Source organism: Meleagris gallopavo, chromosome 4 (assembly GCF_000146605.3).
Source record: "Meleagris gallopavo isolate NT-WF06-2002-E0010 breed Aviagen turkey brand Nicholas breeding stock chromosome 4, Turkey_5.1, whole genome shotgun sequence".
NCBI lineage: Eukaryota > Metazoa > Chordata > Aves > Galliformes > Phasianidae > Meleagris > Meleagris gallopavo.
In genome coordinates, this window is record NC_015014.2 from 116,494 (window position 1) to 122,467 (window position 5,974).

The following is a 5,974-nucleotide window of genomic DNA, read 5'->3' on the forward strand; positions in this document are numbered from 1 at the left end:
AAAAAAAGCTGTGTGCAATTCTTATTCATTTGAAAGGGAATTGTGAAAAGAGACATCTCCATGGAGAATGTCACGTCCCTTTTAAATTAATGATTTTGATCTCTCATTTTTTGTAGCAACCTTCATTGAGAGGAAAAGAAATTTTTATGGGTCTGGGAAGAAAGAGTTTAGAGGTCAATTGTTGCACATACAGTCAATGGATTAGTTGTAATCATAAAATCTCAAACTATTAACAGAGATTCTTCAAATTGGTAACCCACAGCTTCTTCTTGTTATTGTTCAACACCTGGTATGTATATGAGACAGTGCAGTGCTCACATTACTCAGACATCTGTGGCATGGTGTGTTTGGAAATGGCACAGAATAAAGGAATAAGAAGAGCCTTTGTGAACCTGAGAGAGGAAGGGTCTTTAAAGATGAGGGGATTAATCCCTCTCTCTGTTCATGTACTTTTTATTTATTATTCCATGCAATAAAGAATACAGAACAGCCAATGATAATTCATGCAATCCAAGGTAAGAAGCAACAAAAAAAGTGTAATAAGTACATTCAGATCAACACCTGACAGGCTGACAAAGAAAAATCTCTAGCTTAGCAGCTGAGATGATTCCTGATTTTCTGAACAGTAACAAATGTGGCAACCAGGCATGGACTCAGATGTGGATGATTCGAATTGTTTATTACAGGTTCTCATGTCACTTACTTACATTCACAAGTTTTCTTTTTTAGTTTTCCCATCTGCCCTTACAACTTTCCCACCTGCCCTTACATGTCAACAAAGCATTCCACAAACTCTCCATAGCCGTGCATGCAGGCACTGAATCCAGAGCTGTGAGCCGTTCCTTTTGCTTTTCTCTACTAGACGTGTCCTTGGTTCTCAGCCTTGCTGTTTATCTTGCTCCACAGCGTTTGTTCCAAACAGTCTCTCTTGTATTCCCACAAACAAGCATCATCCAGTCAGATTTTAAGAAAAAGCTCTTTTGTGTGCAGTGTTTTGCTCCCAATCATACCCCATTGTTTGCTTCGCAGAGCTTCTGAGCTGGCTCACTGACCATAAAGCTACTGACAAACATAAGTGTGCTCTTAGCATGGACAAGAATAATTCATTTTACTTCTGTGCAGATTAAAATCTATATCATATTCAGACTTTAAGACAAATCCAGGTCTCTGAAGCAGTGAAGGAAGAAAAAGAAAACAGGAGGAGAGAGAAGAGGACCAGGAAATCCATTCAGAAACTATAGGAAAAAATAGATTTTAAGTGCAGAACGTCAGCTGGATACTCATTGTCTTCTCTAGCAGTGAACATTCAACTCTACAAAGCAACAATAGAAACAGACTGGAGCCTCTACGCCTCTAACAGAAAATAAGTTCTTATTGAATGAAACATCTAACATATTCTGAAGCTTTCTCAAGTGACAGAAATAAAATGGTGTCACACTGAAAAAGTTATCCAAGCTGGTCTCTTACATATATCCAGTTTTTCTAAAAAAATAAATCAAGGAGATAAACCTTGTTGAAGTTAGAAACACATGCAGAAATACAAAGAAAAAAAAAGAGAGAGTGGTTCTTCTGACAAGTGTATTGAACTATGTTATATCTTTTCATCCTCTAAAACAAAGTTGCAAGTTCTTGTTTTTGTTAAGCTAAGCTTACATAAAATGGAAAACTGAAAAAAAAAAGTATCTGTCAGATATTGGTGTTCCTAAGTCACATAGAGATACAGCTGAGGTATTAAAGAATATCTGGCACTTGCATATCAACTTAATAGATTTCTTTTTTATGTAAAATGAGTCTATTTTAATTTTGATCTAAATTTTGGCTTTCCAAGCTGGAAGAACAGAACTTTTGTATACTGTGTCAAGGAAAACTATCTAGTAATGTGTTAAATAAGACAGTATTTACAGATATTTTCATTTTTATAAGTTGTTAGAAAACAATATTTGCAAATGTATCTTTTTCTACCACTATTCTGTGCTTCTTTTTACTTGGTCTGCTAATTCCATACTGTCATCTGAAATCTGAGAAGAAAACTCTCTAACTCCAATGTGGTGCTGGAAAGCAGCATTCCTTTATTCCTCACAATATGTACTGGGCAACATGACACATCAAGCACACGCTCTCAGAGCTCAAGTTCTGCATTTTAACAGTTAAGACATACATATGCAATACATTGGCATACACATTTGTTCTATTCCAATAACTCATTAATATACAATAATGTCCTTCTGGTCATGCAAGTTAGCAGCCTCTGCTTATTTTAGACCACCTACTTCCTCCTCATTTTTCCATCATCAGCTTCATCACGGTGTCATCCTTTGGCTGACCCTTTAGCTGTTTTTTTGCCAGTTTGGCAAGTTTCCATTGCCACGAGCAACTTCCTACCTTGGTGCACTGTAACTCAAAACAATATATGTGAAATCCAAGAAAGAGTCCTTGCACTGTGCGGACACAGATAAAAGTAGATTAGAATCATAGAATCACAAAGTTGGAAAAGACCTGTAAGATCATCCAGTCCAACCGTCTTCTCATTACCACTTCTACCACAAGCACTAAACCACATCTCGCAGCTCCTCGTCCAGACGCCTCTTGAACACTTCCAGGAACGGTGACTCCACAACCTCCTTGGGCAGCCATTCCAGTGCCTGACCATTCTGTGAGAGAAAAATTTTTTCCTCGTGTCTAACCTAAACCTCCTCTGGTACAACTTGCGGCCATTTCCCCAGGTCCTGTCCGTTGCCTGGGAGAAGAGGCCAAACCCCTCTTCACCCCAACCTCCTTTCAGGTAGTTGTAGAGAACAATGAGGTCTCCTCTGAGCCTCCTCTTCTCCAGACTAAACAATCCCAACTCCCTCAGCTGCTCCTCATAGGATTTGTGCTCCAGACCCCTCACCAGTTTTGTTGCCCTTCTCTGGACACGCTCCAGGGCCTCAACATTTTTCCTGTAGTGAGAGGCCCAAAACTGAACACAATACTTGAGGTGCGGCCTCACCAGTGCTGAGTAGAGGGGGACAATCACCTCCCTGCTCCTGTTGGCCACACTATTTCTAATGCAGGCCAGGATGCCATTGGCCCTCTTGGTCACCTGGGCACAATGCTGGCTCATGTTCAGCCGAGCACCAACCAGCACACCCAGGTCTCTTTCTTCTTCACAATCATCTAGCCACTCATCCCCAAGCCTATAACGCTGCTTGGGGTTGTTGTGGCCAAAGTGCAGGACCTGACACTTGGCCTTGTTGAACCTCATCCCATTCATCTCAGCCCAGTGATCCAGCTTATCTAGATCCCTCTGTAGGGCCTCCCTACCCTCAGGCAGATCAAAACCACCTCCCAACTTGGTGTCATCTGCAAGCTTACTGAGGGTGCACTCAATCCCCTCATCTAGGTCATCAATAAATATATTAAACAAGATGGGCCCCTGGGGGACACCACTCATAATGGTTCGCCAGCTGGACTTCACTCCATTAACCACCACCTGCTGGGCACGGCCCTCAGCCAGTTACTTACCCAAAGAAGTGTATATCTGTCCAGACCATGGGCAGCCAGTTTCCCCAGCAGAAGCCTGTGAGAGACCATGTCAAAGGCTTTGCTGAATTCTAGGTAGACTACATCAACAGCCCTTCCCTTATCTACCAGACTGGTCACCCAGCCATAGAAGGAGATGAGGTTGGTCAAGCACGACCTGCACTTCATGAACCCATGCTGGCTGGGCCTGATCCCCTGGACACCACACACATGCGATCTCACCCAAGATGATTTGCTCCATTACTTTCCCCAGAATCGAGGTCAGGCTAACAGGCCTATAGTTCCCCGGATCCTCCTTACGGCCCTTCTTGAAGATGGAAGTCACATCAGCAAGCTTCCAATCCTCTGGGACCTCTCCAGTTAACTAGGAGCACTGATAGATGGCCTAGAGGGCTCGGCAATCACCCCCACCAGCTCCCTCAGCACCCGAGGGTGCAGCCCATCCAGTCCCGTGGACTTGTGACAGTCCAGATGGAGGAGAAGCTCTCTGACTGTCTCCACCTGAATCGCCAGGGGTATATTCTGAGTAGGGTCCCAGATTTCCAGATCAGGGCATAAAATGCCCAGATGACTGGTCTGGCTATTAAACGCAGTTGTAAAGAAGGCATTGAGGACCTCAGCCTTCTCCTTGTCCTCAGTGGCCACATTCCCTGCTGCAAGTATAGGACGAGAAATATCCTTGGTTCTTCTTTTGTCATTGATATATTTATAAAAGGATTTTTTACTGTCTTTTATTGCAGTGGCCAATCTGAGTTCAAGTTGGGCTTTTACCTTCCTAACTTCCTCCCTGCATACCTTAGCTACTCCCTTGTAATCCCCCCAAGTAGCCTGCCCCTTCTTCCGGAGGACACAGACTCTTTTTCTCCCTGAGTCTCAACAATAGTCCCCGGCTCATCCACACAGGTCATCTTCCCTTATGGCTCGCCTTATGGCACTCAGGGACAGCCTGTTCTTGTGCCTTTAAGATTTCCGTCGTGAGGAGCATCCAGGCTTCCTGGACCCCTTTACCCTTGAGAAGCGACTCCCAAGGGACCTGCGCTACAAGCGCCCTGAGCAGATCAAAGTCCGCCCTCTGGAAGTTCAAGAAAGTAGTTTTACTGGTCATTCTTTTGACTTCTCCAAGAATAGAGAATTCTACAATTCCATGGTCACTCTGCTCAAGACAGTCCCCAACCTTCACTTCTCCCGCCAGTCCTTCTCTGTTAGCGGTAACCAGGTCTAGCACAGCACCACCCCTGGTAGGCTCTCCTACCAATTGCATAAGGAAGCTATTTTCCACGTAGTCGAGAAACCTCCTGGACTGCTTCCTCTGTGCTCTATTATATTTCCAACATATATCAGGGAAGTTAAAGTCTCCCACGAGAACAAGCACTGGCAAATGCGCGACTTCCGCAAGCTGCACATAGAATGCCTCATCAAACTCTTCATCCTGATTAGGCGGTCTATAACAGACCCCCACCAAGATGTCGCCCTTACAGGCCTTCCCCGTGATCCTCACCCATAGACAAGCCACTCTGTCATTCCCAACCATAAGTTCTTCAGCATCAAAACAGTCCTTAATATAATGGGCCACACCATCATCCTTCTTGCCTCATCTATCCCTTCTGAAGAGCTTGTAGCCATCTATCACAGCACTCCAGTCATGGGAATGGTCCCACCATGTTTCGGTAATAGCAACAAGGTCATAATTAGCCTGACTCACAATCACTTCCAACTGTTCCTGTTTGTTGCTCATGCTGCGTGCATTGGTATAGATGCACTTCAGTCGAGTCATCTGCCTCATCCCCAGCTCAAGCAACGTTCCCCTGGGCTCATTTCTTCAGAGGCCTGTTTTGTCCTCTTCCCCCTTCGTAGCTAGTTTAAAGTTCTTACTAGCTCCTGCGCTAGTAATCATTGCTCCCTTTGAGATAGGTGGGTTCCACAGACAGACAACAGGCCAGGGGCCGAATAAACTGACCCATGGTCGAAGAATCCAAAGTTTGCGGTTCAACACCAGCCTCTGAGCCAATTATTCATTACTCTTGCTTTCAGGTCCGGCTCAGTGTCCCATACTGCCCCTGAAGGTATAGACCAGATAATCACTTGTGCTCCCGCTCCTTGATCTAAACGCCTCACAGGTAATTGATGAATATGTACTATCAGTTGAAATACGAGTGTTCCAAAAGCTGCTTATCTCCAAATGATGTATGATAGAAAGCTGCGGCCACACCATGAATCACCTGTGATGATGCCTGTTGATCCTGAGAGGATGCCTGCTTTAACTGGGGGGCTTCCAGAATCGTTGAAACCCACAGGCACACAGCTGCGAGGAAAGATACAGGCTATGTCTCAGGGAGAAAGAAGCCGGGCAGTGTTAGAAGAAACTGTAACCTCTAACCATCCGCAGTCAGGATACAAAGGATGGACGTGGGGGAGGTTGCCCAAGAGGTCAATTAACTATGGGAGAAAATAT